Here is a 15,311-nt window from a genome sequence, read left to right as displayed (position 1 = left end):
GTTTGCCATAGCAATACCAGCAGGGACTCTGCTTCTCAAGTACAAAGCTCCCTCCCGCAGATGCACATCAGGATGTAAGGTGAACTTCAGAAGTGTGTTTTATGGCAGGAAGATTCTATGGTATAATAAGATGACAAATAAGGTATGCTATGAGCTCATTAACTGAGACTTTTGTAATCCTCATCCATTATGCTTTGGCTTCTCCTGTTGTTTTCCTTTTCTTTTGTCTATTCATGCACTTTTGTTTAATTAAAAAAAAAAAAAAGAATTGAAGATTTTCTTGAGAAAGAAAAGGATACAGGTGTGTAGATATTTAAGGATATTTTTAGCCTGGTGTTTGGCAAAGATTTTAATACCACTGTTGAAAACAACTGAAGGTGAAAGTGAATTCAGGCTGCTTCAGGGTCAGGGTGATCCAGACTGAACAGCTGCCAGATGCTTCCCTGGGATCTCTGCAGAATTTGCAACCAGCAATGTAGTCTCCTTGTCAAGGAGAGTGAAGTTAGAAGGAGGCAGATGATCCGCCATCATGTGACCAATTTCTTTTTCTTTCTTTCATGGAAATATTGCTGCTGTTGCAAAAGTCGCAAAGGTTCCTGCTCCAAAACCTGATGCTTCCTTGTCCGTTGGCGCAAAGCATCTGCTATGCATGCTGCTAGCTGGTAGATCCCAAATGTGTTGTCCTGGCTTGGAGTTTGGGTGGCTGATGACCAGATATTGGAGTAGCTTTGAGAAAATACACCTTCCTCACCCAGGTGTCGTTTGCCCGGAGCAGCACACAGACTACTGATGGCTATAATGCAAAAAAACAAGATAATTCCTTTAAATGAACTTTCGCATGAAAGAATGGGGTACAGACAGTATGACCTTCCTAGACCAAAATCATGCAAAAAAAAACCAAACAAAAATGAATCCCATGTCTCAATGCCTTTATGAAAGCTGTGGCCAGCAAAGCTCCAAAGCAAATCATAATCCAGTAATTGGTGGCTTTCTGCACCACCAGTTCTGTTTCTTGAAGCAGTAAATTCATCTTTGCATCTCTGTTTTAGAGAAAACCTCAGGGTCCTGCCTGCCTTTGCTAAAGCGTGAGTAACAGCAACAGAGGATGGCAATGCCTCAGCATCTCCTTGGGCAGCATAGGCAGCAGACCTTATGCAAGGTCTTCTGGGAGGCTCTGCTACAAAAATGAAAAAAAAAGTCATTATTTCTGCTTCATTTGTTATCAGCACATAAAGATAAGACAGTGTAAGGCAGTGTTCGGAAGGAGTTAGGCAACTTGCCAGTGTTGGCACATTAGTTACCCTCAACACGTTAAAGCAAAGGTCAGGGCAGGATTTATGTGGAGACTGAGAGGAAAGCAGAAGCAGGTAAGCCCTTCTTAGTGGAGAGCCTTCTTTGCTGCCCTGGGGGTTGGCAGTGACACATTTCATTTTGCAGATGCTGGCAGTTGTAAGAGTGAAGGCAGGATTCAGGATGAGCTATCAGCTCATCCTTATTCTGGAATTGATGGAGAACAGTGGTCTGGAGTAGGGCTTGCTCTTAGAAGTGTATGTTGGCTTCAGCAGGCCTCGTGCTGGGAGAACTGGTCTAGCTATATTCAGTGTTACGGCTGTCTGAGATTGCAGAAATTAGGTTAAGGATTGCTTCAGAGTTTGTGGTGGGTCACAGAAGGCTGAATAACATTTATGCAGTGTACAGGTATGGGGCTTTTTTTGCAAAGAATAAGATGGAGCAACATACGAGGGAATGTTTATGGGGGAGGGAAGTGAGTTCAGAATGCAGAGACAAAATGCAGGCAACAGCATTTCATTTGCTCAGCAAATCTTGGAAATCAATTTCAGACTGAAGGGTATAGCTTCATCTTGTAGTCAAAACCATTTTGAAATCCACTCTTTTTCTCTCTGCTGCTGCTGGGGATCCAACTGTGTAATGATGGCTGAGTTTCATCTGCATTATTTTGGGAGCCAACAGTACTCCACAGCTTATTACTGTAGGATGGCTACAGAAAGTTCTTTTCATTTGTATTCCAAATTCAGCTTCCCTGACTGCAGTACTCTGTTCTGGCATTAACACCTGTAAAATAAGTAAATTAAAAACAACACAAACAATTTGTAGCTTTTGATTATCCGTTGATTTAATGATTTTCTCTTTGTGATAACGGCCCCTGGAAGAGGCACAAGGTGTTCTGGTTCTTCCTTCTCACCCAGTAGGCTGTATTTTAAAGGGACTCTGGAAAATGGGGGAGATCCCCACGCTCCTGCAGGTCTCCAGGAAAACTGAGATACTAAGTGGGTGTTGGCTCATGCTGGAGCTCCCTGTGTTGTTCTTTGCAACCTCCTTCCACCTTCAATGCTATTTCTCTTGCTGGTGTCCCTCCCCCTCCTCCTCACCTTTGGCCATATCTGCTCCTCAGAGGTGGGAGAACCTCAAAATGGTCAAGACTTCCTTGATGTGAGGTGTGGGAAATGGCGCCCATCTATCTTGCAGCTCTGTTGCTTTCCCTGTGCAAGCAAAATGCTGAGCCCCAGTGACAGCTCAGGGCAGAGCTGCCTGTGTTCCCTTGGTCCTTCCCCACGCTGCTGCACTGCTTTTCTTCTTGATGGGAAGAGTAATATTTTGTGACAAAGGTAGGGCTTTGGACAGCAGCAGCAGAAATTGCTCTCCTTTCTGACTAGTCCTAGAAAGATCTTTTAGGTCTAACTGTCCGGGGGCTAAAATCAGTGCAGGACTTAAGCAACATGCCTTGGCTATTTGGATACAATAGCCTAGTTTTGATTAGGTGAGGAATCATAGGATAAAGGGATTTCTTTTTTTGCAGAACCTGGCATAGAATAGCAATGTGAAAAGCTGGATCAAATAGCTAAAGCCAGTATCTTCCCCCTGAGGCTTTCTTTCAGTTCCTTTGTAGCACGTCAACTTAAAAGAGACTTAAACTCCGCTTTCTGAAGGTTGTGGATTTGGAGGTGAAAGCAGAAAAGAAAAAGGGAGTTCACAACTGCAGCCTCCTAGGAAATGCTGGTAACAACCTATCATCCTCAGAGCTGGGGCTGGCAGTGTTTCTGCCTGTCCTTGTGCCTGTTGGTCTTTATCTAAATTATCTGCTGGCGCAGCCAAAAGGTGATGATGGCATGTGACGCTGGGTGTGATACGGTCTCTGCAGTGCGTTTCCCCTCTCCTAGTACTTGGGAAGGCAGCATGGGTAGAAACAGGGAGACAAAGGCTTTTTTGCTATGTTTTGCTCCTGATGTGTTAATCCTCTCCTGCTCACTGTGCTGCTCAGTCAGTGGGGCTGATGGGTATATTTTTACTAACCTGCAGGCATACCTGTCCTTATTGTGCCAGCTTACTGCTTAAGGTATTTTTGGTATCAAAAGTGGAACACTGGTACAAAAAGCTGATTTTAATGTCTCCCTTATGTTAAGGAGCCATTCCTGCTGAACACCACAGAGATCTGTGCACATAATCCCCCCAAATAGGGGGGAACAACAGCCTTGAGTCTCCTGCTTGTGTGTTAGTTTGCTGTACAGTACCCAAAGTACATAGAAGGGAACAACACAAATATTCTTACAGGTGTGACAACAAAAGAACAGAAAAAGAAAGAAATCCCTCAAAAAGAAAGAGAAAAAGAAGGGAAAAAAAAAAAAGCAACAGCAAAGAAGGAAGACTCAGATATTCTGTCAGGTATGTTTGTGTTGGGTTTTTTCCCAAGGTTTTGTGAAAATGCGTTTGCTTAAAAGGAAAATCGGTTTTATTAACTTCTCTGTAGAATTAATATTTATCCGTAGGAAATGCAGCCTCCTCTAATTTTGGCTGTTTATCTCTGTTCATTCTGTGTGTGTGTGAGTGAAATCCTGTACCCACTGAGCTCACAGGAAATTATATGATACCTGGGTCCCTAAAGCAGGAACCTGAATGCTGCAGCAGGATGCATGATTGCTGATGTCCAGAATATCCGATGTGATATATGACTTGAAGAGGAGCCACATTTCTTCTGTAAAAGAAATGAAATAAAAGGGTAAGTGTTCTTGCCTTCCTGCACACACGCAAAACCTAAGGGCTCCTGGAGGGGAAGATACATAAACGAGCAAATGTTAATTGCTGAAGATCTCACTGATCACCACACAGGTGATGTGGCTGGGTTGCTAGCGAGGGGATTTGGGTTTATACAGGCTTTCTCCTTAGGGAATGTTTTCCCCAGTTCTTATCGGTGTTTCCCAGTAATGAGGCGTGCTGCCAGAAAAGTTCTCCACCAGCCCTACAGACACTCCTGTAAAATAAATGTCCCCTGCTGTCCCAGTGGTGTTACAGGACATATCCCTTGGGACAGCTATGTCCCTGTGTTTCCTGAGGTGGTGTTTTTCTATTTCTCTCACAGAGTGCTGAGCAAAAGGCACCAGGAACCACCGCCCACCTCCCAGAGTGCCATTCCTCAACTTGGGGACAGAACAACCCCAAGTGAGATAGCAATTAGCCATACCACCACCAGCTGAGAAGCACAGAGCTGCCCTTATTACTGCTCTCCTTGGCGGTGAATCTTTCCTCTTGTTTAAATGCCCCACGCTTTTGCAGAGCTGTTTTTGCGCAGGCATCTATTGCTGTGATCCTGGTGTGATGCATGCTTAATGAGCTCTCCTGCAAAGAGCACAGGGAGCTCGGCAGCCTTCAGCAGAGGCCACGAAGCTTGTTATTATATCTATAATTGTTTTTATTTTTTTTTCTTCATTTCTTTTTTACTGTGCAGAGAGAAACATACTGGTGTTCCGAGCAGTAGTGACAGGACGATCCTGAGTGAACAGAAGATGAATCAGTGGGTGAGCAGTTCCCTTAAGAGTAAAAAGGTGTTAAATTAGTTGAGCCTTGTACTGCTTTGAAGCTCACAGGCATGACGTTTTGGTGTTTTTATCACATCTTTGTGTGTTTGAGCTACTGCTTAGTGAGGTAGATGCTGTCAAATCCTGATAAAGCAAACTCCGACATCGTAAAGTCAAATGGTGATAAAATGCAACACGCAAAAACTGTGAGCCAGGTTTGGATTTTTCCTTTTTAGTCACTTAGGGTATTTTTAATGACATCCGAGCATTTAACCACAAGACTGTCTCTGCTGCTTAAAAACAAGCTTAGGCAGTTATTTAGTTAACTCACAAAGACTGAAAAAATGAAGACAACTCATATTTCCAAAGCTCTGAATTTGCAAGCTAGCTTATATTTCACTCTGAAGACACTTTGCTTTAATGTGCTTTATCTTCTCCATATTCTGATGGGGGGAAAAAAAATCAAATTATTTTGATACTCAGTGTTTCAGATGAGGTATTGTCTTTTCAGGTAGTGTAATTTCAGCTGTGTATCACAAAGTTTTATCATGCTGTCTTGCTTCGGAAAATCCAGTCTTGCTTAAATTATTTGTGTGCTACATCATTTTGAAGTATTTCAAAACAGTGCACTGTGAAGAGCTCATCCGGAGGTGTTTGGCTGCTGTGCTACAGGCTTCTGCTCTCTCATGGCTATGGGATGTGTGCACCTTCCAGCAGCACACCGAGCACCAGGACTAACATCTGCCACGTTTTGTTTGCTTTCGCATCCTCCCTCTGGGGGAGATGCATATGCAATGGGTTGCCTGGTTTGGGTATGGCTTCTTCCTAAGGGAGTGGTTTGCTTTTATTTGGTTGTTTGTTTGTTTGTTTTAATCTGATTTGATTTTTGATTTTTTTGGAACAAAGATGCATTCTTCTGCATTTCAGTGAGAAAAGGCAAAGTGGAAGAAATACGCAAAGTAGTACCTGGAGAGGTTTGGAAATGTCCTTGTGTGTGTGGAGGGGGGTGTTCAGTTTTGTCAGTAATTCCTTCAGATTAGTCTGAGCATGGTGGGGATTTCTGTGCCAGAGGAGCTGCAGTGCGAGAGCTCTGGGCTTGGATTCAGGCTTGCTGCAGAGGTCTGCGGCTGCCCAAAGGGAGATTTTCTGGCTGACAGACTGCAGCAGTGCGATGCAGCAAAGCAGGATCTGAGCAGGATCGCTCTGCCTGTGTCCTGCCTTCGAGTGGTGTGGGGAGCTGAGAAGGATGGGCTGTGTTACCAGTGAGAGGTGGCAGATGTGCTATGGGGCTGCTGATCTCTATGCACGAAGGGGCTGACTTCAATTTTCTGGAAGCCTGAAACTTCAGCTCTGATGTGTAAACTCATCTCCTTCTGCTAACTCAGATGTCAGTAGCTGCACGCTATCTGCATTGCTAACTATTGTGGTTGCTCACTGTTAACTTATCAAAGGAGATAAGAGGATGTAATTACAAAAACCTATCTGTTATCAATGCCACTCTTTCAAATGAGACTCATTTTGCAGTGGAATTTAACAGCACCAAACAGTGAGTGGAGGCGCAAACAGTTTAATTGTCCTTGAAAGTCAAATCAATTTGCCGGAGGACTGAGGAGCCTTCATGGGGTCAATGTTAAGCTACTGTGGCCATTGATCATCGTTCTGCACTGGGGTGGTTGGTCCTCCAGCACTGGTAAATGGATGCTCTCACCTCCAGCAGCAGTATCTTTGTACGGGAGTCGTAGCTTTCTCCCTTGAAGGTGACGGTCAGCCACTGGTGTTGCTGCCTTGTAAAATGGCACACAAATTAACCATTCCTAAATGCAGTGCTGCCTTACTTAGTAAGCTGGACATAAATTACAAGTGCCCTTTGTCCTTTTCAAGGTCTCGGCTACAGCTGCCAATACACATGCTCGTTGTAGTATAACTAGTGCAGGTATGTTCTAATCAGTTCTGCCAAAAAGACAGTTTATTATGTAAAACAGTTTCCCGTTTCCTAAACTGGGAAATCTCAGCTTCCTGAATTCTCTGTGCAGTGTGCTAAACAAATATCTTCTCAGGATCATCACAGTTTTACTAACATTTGAAATGTTATTTATTTCTCAAAAATTATAGAATCGCAGAATGTTATGAATTGGAAGAGACCTCAAAGCCCACCCAGCCCCAACCCCAGCCATGGGCAGGGCTGCCCCCCACCAGCTCAGGCTGCCCAGGGTCCATCCAACCTGGCCTGGAGCGCCTCCAGGGATGGGGTGCCCACAGCTCTGGGCAGCAGTGCCAGGGCCTCACCGCCCTCTGAGTAAAGAATTTCTGCCTAACGTGTAGCTTAAATCTCTCCTCTTATAGTTTAAAGCCAGTCCTTCTTGTCCCATTTCTATCAGACTATGTAAAAAGTCAGTCCCCTTTCTGCTTGTAAACTCCATCTCAAGTACTGGAAGGCTGTCATGAGGTCTCCCTGGAGCATTCTCTTCTCCAGGCTATACAAGTCCAACTCCCTGAGCCTTTCTTCATAGGAGAGGTGCTCCAGTCCTCTGATCAGTGCTGTATTGACTGGTTGTCTGGAACTGATGGGGCAGAAGACTGTGTCAGTACGGTTATGAGGAAGAATGTGAATACTTCTGGATAGGTAGTGATAGGAGGAGACTGCCAAGGGCAGTTAATCCCTACAAACAGAGAGGAGAGACAGGAATGAAAGGAATGAAAATAAAGGCCATACAGGCACAGACAAGATTTGAGATCAGTCTTAGCGTAAGATTAACAAGAAGGCATTAGTTTACACTGGATGGATGTGTGGATCAAGAGTGGCTCTTGGCAGCCTTCTCTGTAGGAAGCAGGAAAGGTGCATTCTTGTTTTCTGCCTTCCAACTCAGAGGCCAGTTAGGTATTTCTAGGGAAGCTCTACAGTGTCCAGCTGAAGGACACACACTGAGCTTGAGCTTACTGCCTTGAACCAACTCCTGCTGCCCCTCCAGTGTTCAGGTGTGCGTCACAGAGCTTCTTTGAATGTGCTGTAAAGAAAGGAAATAGCTAGTTAACTAATCTCAGTCAAAACTTACCCTTGCTGAAGTACAAACTGAGCCACCTGCAATGGGCACCAAATGATCCACGCGAGTCCCCTGGAGCTGTAGATGCTTCTTGTGTGTCCTTCTCTGCAGCATTTCCACGTGCCTGTTATTTCAGCTGCTATTCACTGCTGCAGAGTCTGAGTCCTCAGGTCAGGGGAGATTTATCATTACCATGAGGACAGGCACAGGCTTCAAAAGCTGTTGTTGATTTTCAAATTAAAAAATCCTTATTAGCAGGAAGAGAAATAAAAAAAGTTGAAACCTGCAAACAGAAAGCAGTAAGAGGAGAATCACGTGTCTTTTGATCATGATTATGCTTTCAGAAGCATATTGGCATAATGAAGGGATAATTACTAACTATGCTGGGCTCTGTTTTCACACATTTATGACGAACAGGCATGGGAGCGGGCAGGTTGTCACTGATTTTAGGCGAAGCTGTTCAGTAGGCACAAAGGAACTTAAACACCAATAGGAAATAGTTCAGCCTCCATAGCCTGCCTCCATGTTTCCAGCAGGACTAAATTTACTGACCAGCAGAAAAAGCAGTGTGTGGAGTTGCATCAACAGTGCTCAGTAATTGTATGTCTTTGTGACAGTAAAATGGTATTAAAATACCAGAAGCCTCAAGCCAAGCAGCTGCAGTGTCAAAAAGCTTTCTAGCAACTTAGCTGCCTCCTTGCACGTGCACACAGAATATGAAGTCTTTCACACACATTTAAGGGGTTTTGCACACAGATCCCATGCAGATCTGCAGTTCTCCATCACAGTGCCTCCAGTCCAGAGTAACTTTGGCAGAATAACTGTCTCTTGAGGGACAGCGTGGGACAGCAATGCTTCCATTAGATAAAAAACTTACAGCACTTGCTCTCACTGCAGTCCTTCAATCCTGAAAGGTGCGGCCTCTCTACAACACTGCTCTCTACAGCTACATGAAAGGAGGTTGTGATGGGGTGGGTGTCAGCCTCTTCTCTCAGGTAACAAGCAACAGGATGAAAGAGAATGGCCTTAAGTTGTGCTGGAGAGTGTGAGGTGGTCAGGTTGGATATTAGAAAGAATTTCTTCTCAGAAGGAATGGTGGGGCATTGGAACAGGCTGCCCAGGGAGGTGGTAGAGTCACTGTCCCTGGAGGTGTTTAAGTACCATGGAGATGTAGCACTGAGGGATGTGGTTAGTGGGCAGTATTGGTGGTAACTGGACAATTGGACTAGATGATCTTAGTGGTCTTTTCCAAACTTAAGGATTCCATGATGTTCATGCTGCTGCTGAGCACATTTGAAGGCCACTGGAAATCAAGCCCACAGCTTCCTCTAAAACCAGAACCTAATTTTCAGTCCTGTAATTAACACTGGATAGCCTCGACATGTAACTCAAAATGCATGTTTTCTCCTTACATGGGTTAAAATCACTGAGGCTGACTATTTTCAAGCATGTACATCCCATGATCAGTCTTATAGATTTGCTCCAGATTGTTTTGCGTATTACCATTCCAGGTGGCTATGAGTTAATTAGCAAGCTTTGTGTTTCAGGGTGCACTATAGCCATTCATAAATAAATCATTATTGAATACAGAGTGCGCAGATACTTGATGATGTGACAGAAATCCTTTTGGCTAGCACGGGACAACTGAAATGTATGTATTATTTGTGACCATATGCAGCTTTTCCATTAATTGGCCTCATCTGGGTTCGAGTTGTGGAGAGAAAGAGGTTTGATCTGTCATTGGTTCTTATTCATCATGGCCCGATTTTTATTTCCTTAGGTTCCAGGCCAGTCTCTAATACACAAGATCCAGTTTTCCCTCAGATGCTAAAAGGGACGCAGTTTGGGTTTGGATATCTGAGAAAGAGGGCATAAAGGCAGTAAGACCTTCTGTGGGTAAGGTCTCACCTACATCTTCCAGCCTTGAGCAGTTCAGTGCCTCTCAAGAGTTTTCTCCTGTTCCTCACTCTTGAGGGTCATCTTAGCACACAGCTGACCCCTGCCTGATGACACATGGAGGAAGGCAGCCAGAATGCTGGTGGTAGCCATCCCTGGCAATGTGTGAGGGATGGAGATTTTGTGCCAAGAGTGAGCAAGAAGCAAAACATGGACTCTTTGCTCCCACCACCAAATCTGTGAGTCCCTTTCCTCTGGGGTGCCTGTCCCATCCAGGATTACATCCATGCCTGAATCTACTGGCTTTTTCATTCCTCTCCTCTGTCCCTGTAATGCCAAGTCACAGGGCTGCACTCTTCCCTTGCTGAGCAGTGCTGGTGTCAGGGAAAGAGGAGGAGGAAGCAATGCAGGGAAGTTCAGAAGGATCTGTGCAATGATTCTATAGGGGCAGTTTGTCATGTCAGCCCTGTGGACACCAACCTCAATGCATTCAAGAGCTCCCAGTGGGTGAGCAGAACCAAAGCACATTAGTAGCATCCATCCATCCTCTCCCGACAGCCAGGTCCCTGTGACCACAGAGGTATGTTTCTGAAGTACTACAGAGGGCTTTTTGGTGTTAAATTCTGTTTTTCTGGCATATTTATTGAGACATTGCCCCTCTAAGCTTTTTGAAACATGGGCTGAGGTCATTAGCACAGTTCGTAATTTCAGCAGCGCTTGTGAACCTTCAGATTTAGTTTGTTGTTTCATCAGAGTCATTTTCTTCAGCACATCTTTTTTAATTATTTTTTAATCCATTCCCTCCCCACATGCACAGACCTCACAGGGATTTTCATGCATTTAAATGAAAAAGCTGAACGGTTCCCTTTTCTTGTTCACATTATGCAGCATTGCCCTTCTCTGTTCTTATCCTATTTCAGAGCTGTCATGCAAACAAACCCAACTTAAAAAAAAAAAATTAAAAATCATTACAGAGGTATGCATCCTGTCAACCCTCTGTCTTGGCTACTTCTCACTGTATGTGTAAGGAGAAATCCCTTCTCCTGATTGCGCTTCTCTTTCAGGTATATTGACTTCTTTTTAATCTCTAATTCATTATTTCTCTGGCTCCCCAAAATGCTCTGGTCTGCTCTGGTTGCCCAATAAACCACTACTCCCTTCCCTACCATGCATAGGTAGTACTTACTTTTCCAGGGCTATGGAACTCTTGTTTTCATTGATATTTTCTTCTTCAACTAATCTAGAAGGGGAGGATTGTTCTTTTCTGTAAAGTCTGTTCTGTGAAGCATGCTGTGCTGCTAGGACAACCCCTTGTCTTTTTCCACATGTGTATGCCTTAGCAAAGTAGTCATTGCAACTCTTTCCTCCACAATTTAAGTATCTGATTGTTTTCAATATTATTTCTTACTCTTGTATATCATCTGAGTCAGCTTTTAAGGAAGGCTGAGCCAGAAAACTTCAACAGGCGTTAATATCAATTTCATTTATTTATTTATTTGCCAAGCCAGCTCTTATTAGAAATCTTCACCATGCCAAGAAGTTACTCTCTGGGAAGCCTTTTCATGTCCCTGATCAAAATGTAGGGACACTGGCTTCTGCAAGGTAAGCAGTATGAGCTCCTGTGTGATTTTCACAATGGCAATGGAAAAAAACCTTACCTTTAGCAGAGTCCAAACACAGAAGATGCATCCAGCTCTGGGATTTCTTAGAGGGCAACCCCAGGAAGTATCATTTTTGCTTACTCTCAGCACAAGTACATGGCTCTCATTATTGACTCTCCTGGGCAACAGCCATAAACCAGGCTCAAACACATATAAAAAGGGGAAAGACAGCAGGGCTGTAATGATCATGACAGCAAGTGGAAGTGTGATGGGACAGGGCTCAAAAGAGACAACTACAAATTGCTCCCGAGGAGGTATATATCTTGTTCTTACTGCAGCTGAAGCTCTTATTGGGAAGATGTGGATGTCAGCATAGCTCTGGCAGGGAATTTGTGCTAGCTGCAGATGGAAAGAGTGATAGAGCGTGGAATAGGTATGGAACAACAGGTCAAGGCTTTTGCCTGGTCTCTGATATCCCTCTGATGGCCACGAGGCTGCCTTTTCTGAAGGAGGGTACATTCTTGTAGCAAGAAATGTAGTGGAAAAATAACTATTTTTTACTTATTTCTCAAGCCCATGAAGGAGCACGTATATGGATAGCGGGAGACCAAGAATTGATAGGTATGAAAGCAGCTCTGCCAACTCTTGTGCAGAACATCAAACAGTGAATTTAGACTGCACCATCTTCCCATCTCCCTGGAAAAACTTCCGATGTTCTTGATTTTATCCACACAGGGAGGATGAAATGCTGTAAATCTTAATGATTTGTGGGATGGGGGATATTTCTCGCTTTCTATAAATACGTTAACCTCTTTGTCAGTGGGGAATAAAGATCTGCTTTGAATTCATGTTGCATTTTTAAAGTTTCTTTCTAAGATTCCTTTTTTTCCCCTTTTATTTCCCGTCTCTTCTCATGTATCTCAGAAGAAACCAGCCTGCCAAACTGCTCCAGGAACCTCTTCTAAGGTAAAGACATCCGTTGCTGTGTACGGTCTCTACTTGTGAAGCAGAACACAAAGCCCTTTTTCCATTTAATCCATATTAATTATCTTGCTTCAGCTCCTCTATACTTTTCACTCAGCCCAGGTGCCAAAACGTGCGTGGCTGCATCTTGAACAAACAAAAGCCTTTCACTGCACACCTGGCAAGTCAGCACTCCAAAAAATAAATACGAAGGTATTCTGCTGAAGAACTGAGGCTCTCCTTGCCTGAAAACTAAATGCCTTGGGACTGTGGACTAAGGCAGATATTTTTAGTGCCATCAATATCTCCTGGAGTTGATATCTCCCAAGACAGATGGTTGTTTCCCACAGAACGTTGTCAGATGTTTGCTCAGCCAAGATCAATTTTGTTCCAAGTCCTTTCCCACCTTCTGGTGAAATACATTTCACTTGCCAGACAAAAAATTAAAGAAACAGCATGAAACCATGTCACTCTAGAGGACTCTCATCCCCATAGGTCTTCTCCATCCTTTAGCTGTGTGACTGACATCTCTTTCAGTGCCCGCAGAGGAACAGATGCCCTTGCAGTGGAAGCATGATGTCAAAACTGACTGCTGAGGTCTCACACCAAAGGCTGTTTTCCTCTTGAGACCTGAGACAAGTCTCTTCTAAGCCACACTTGCTGTTGTGTTTCCTAAAACAAAAGAAATCGTTGAGGACCTTGAACTACCTGAAAGAAGGTTGTAGTGAAGTGGAGGTCAGACTCTTCTCTGAGGTAACTAGTAACAGGAAGAGAGGTAACGGCCTTAAGTTGCACCAGGAGAGGGTTAGGTTGGATATTAAGAAGAATTTTTTCTCAGAATGAGTGGTGATGCATTGGAACAGGCTGCCCAGGGAGGAGGGGGAGTCACCATCCCTAAAGGTGTTCAAGAAATGTGGAGATTGGGTACTTAAGGGTATGGTTTACTGGGCATGATGGTGATGGGTTGATGGTTGAACATAATGACCTTAGTGGTTTTTTCCAACCTTAACAATTCTATGACTCTATAAACATTCTTGTGAGAAAATAAGCTGCATCTTGGAAGGAGAAACAGACATGGTCTTGAGGAGAAGGCATAGAGAAGAGGCACAGGGAGGATGAGTGGCATCCATTATTTCAACAGTTGCAGATCATTATTATTATTATTTATAAGCCTACATGATTTTGGAGCCAGACTCTACTAGAAATCTGTGGGGTCAAAGGACTTTGTAAAGCATGAGACAATGTGTTTACAGTTATGCCCTATTTGTAAAAATGGTACCACAGGAAAAAATGTTTCATCGATTTTCCTTGCTGATTGCTGTTTTTAGCAGTGCCTGACTTATGGCTTAAGGGACACTGAGTTGGTGCTTTTCAAAGTCTAAGCTCCCTGACAATGTCTAATTGTTAAGAGCAAGGCATTTTGGCAGCCAGTACCAGCTTCTGAAATCTTATGATGATTCTTTTATGTTGCATTTTTCTTGTCTTGGCTGTTTAGGCTGAAAACTGCTAATAAATGGTTGTTTTCTAGCTAGGACATTGGCAATCCTGAATCAGTCAAGTGTCTCTCAATCTTTATCACTTTATATACAATAATAATTCTAATTTAGTTTTGTAATACTAAATCCATTTGAAAACGCTGCAAAATCAAATTCTCTCTTCTGCAAACTGAAAGGTAAATTGGGTCATCCAGAAAATTTTCTCCATGTTGCTCCATAATTTTCTCTATTATGGTTTCACAGGCAAGCGAGGCTCTTATTGGAAGAGAAATCAGTGCTATGATACACAAAAATATTTTTCCTACTTAATATATTTAGGTTGAGATTGATCTATTCACAACAGCCTAAGCTCTTAAGAAACCCTACATCCTCAGACCACTTTTATAGAAGAGGACTCTGAATGGGAAAAGCCTGCCAGTCTTAGTATTGTCTCTCCTACTTGGGACCTGCCTGGGGTTCATTAATACTGCAGGTCTACTTTTTCTTAAGGATTACCAATTTTTGATCCGTAACTCATGTAGGAGAGAGTCAGCCTCCCTTCCTCCTGCAAAATGAGCATCTTCACCATTTTGGAAATAGCGTATGTATCATTGTGAATTACATACACATGACCAAATTGTTCCTAAATCGTTGACCTGCAGCAATCATTTTCTGTGCAAACCTTCCTGTAAAGCTTTTTCTTGTTTGAAATCCAATTCTTGATATGGACTTCTTATGGTAACCTATACATTGACACATTGTTTGCAGTGCCATACCGGCTTCTGGGTCACGATGATGATCGATCATTTGGAACAGAGGCAAGTTTGGGATGACTAAACCCTACTGCCCATGTGAAGACAAATAGAAATAAGAGAAATGCAACAATTCCATATGGGAAAGCAGAGACAGGAAAACCACACCCATGCAAATTTTTTTTGAGGTTGGGATTATGAAGCCTTATTTTGTCTCTCTTACTACTTAATAGTTGACTTCCCTCCTGCTCTGAGTAGAGATTTGTTCCAGAGCTACTTTGAACTGTAAAACAGCAAGAGTTTTCTTTGTAAGAATATTGATGTGCAAAGGCCAAGCTCCTACTGTTGCATATTCCTCAGAAGTTTGTCTGTCAGATGCATTGGTTCATGGAACAAAGGTGGAACATCATAATCATTAACTTCCAAATCAAATTGCCTATCCTGTAAAGGGTCCCCTTGCCTGAAGCAAACCAGAATTGTTAATGCATTTTTTATAAACAGTGCTGTTAAAGATTAATGAAAGATGCTTAGTTATTACTAAAGTGGATCTATCATCTTTTTTTTTTTTTTTTTTTTTTCTTACATGATAAAATATAGCATAAAAATCTCCAGGTCACATTACTTCTGTTGAAAATTAAGCTAGACTCTTTGACTTCAGTATTTTTTTCCCATTTGCTTCTGTAGAGTGTTACAGTTTGTGCCAGAGCTCTGAAACACAGTTAGGATATTCACAGATGTGGCAAGTTCAAGTACGGAACTGCAATGGTTGAGT

At 43.1% G+C, this 15,311-nt stretch overlaps 1 protein-coding gene across 2 annotated transcripts in view; it reads left to right on the top strand.

The window, feature by feature from the left end:
- SPTLC3 (serine palmitoyltransferase long chain base subunit 3) overlaps nucleotides 1–15,311 on the top strand; it is a 273,302-nt gene that overhangs the window by 62,260 nt on the left and 195,731 nt on the right. Inside the window, exons 4-7 of one of the 2 annotated variants that reach the window (XM_046939517.1) lie at nucleotides 3,571–4,015; nucleotides 4,742–4,811; nucleotides 12,274–12,315; nucleotides 12,850–13,065. The gene's annotated coding sequence lies outside the window, so the exon portion shown is untranslated. The remainder of the gene's footprint in view (nucleotides 1–3,570; nucleotides 4,016–4,741; nucleotides 4,812–12,273; nucleotides 12,316–12,849; nucleotides 13,066–15,311) is intronic. The other variant, XM_046939520.1, reaches the window with a different exon arrangement.

Source organism: Gallus gallus, chromosome 3, assembly GCF_016699485.2.
Source record: "Gallus gallus isolate bGalGal1 chromosome 3, bGalGal1.mat.broiler.GRCg7b, whole genome shotgun sequence".
Lineage (NCBI taxonomy): Eukaryota > Metazoa > Chordata > Aves > Galliformes > Phasianidae > Gallus > Gallus gallus.
Note: the sequence above shows the minus strand (reverse complement) of the source record. Positions and strands in the feature narration are given on the sequence as shown.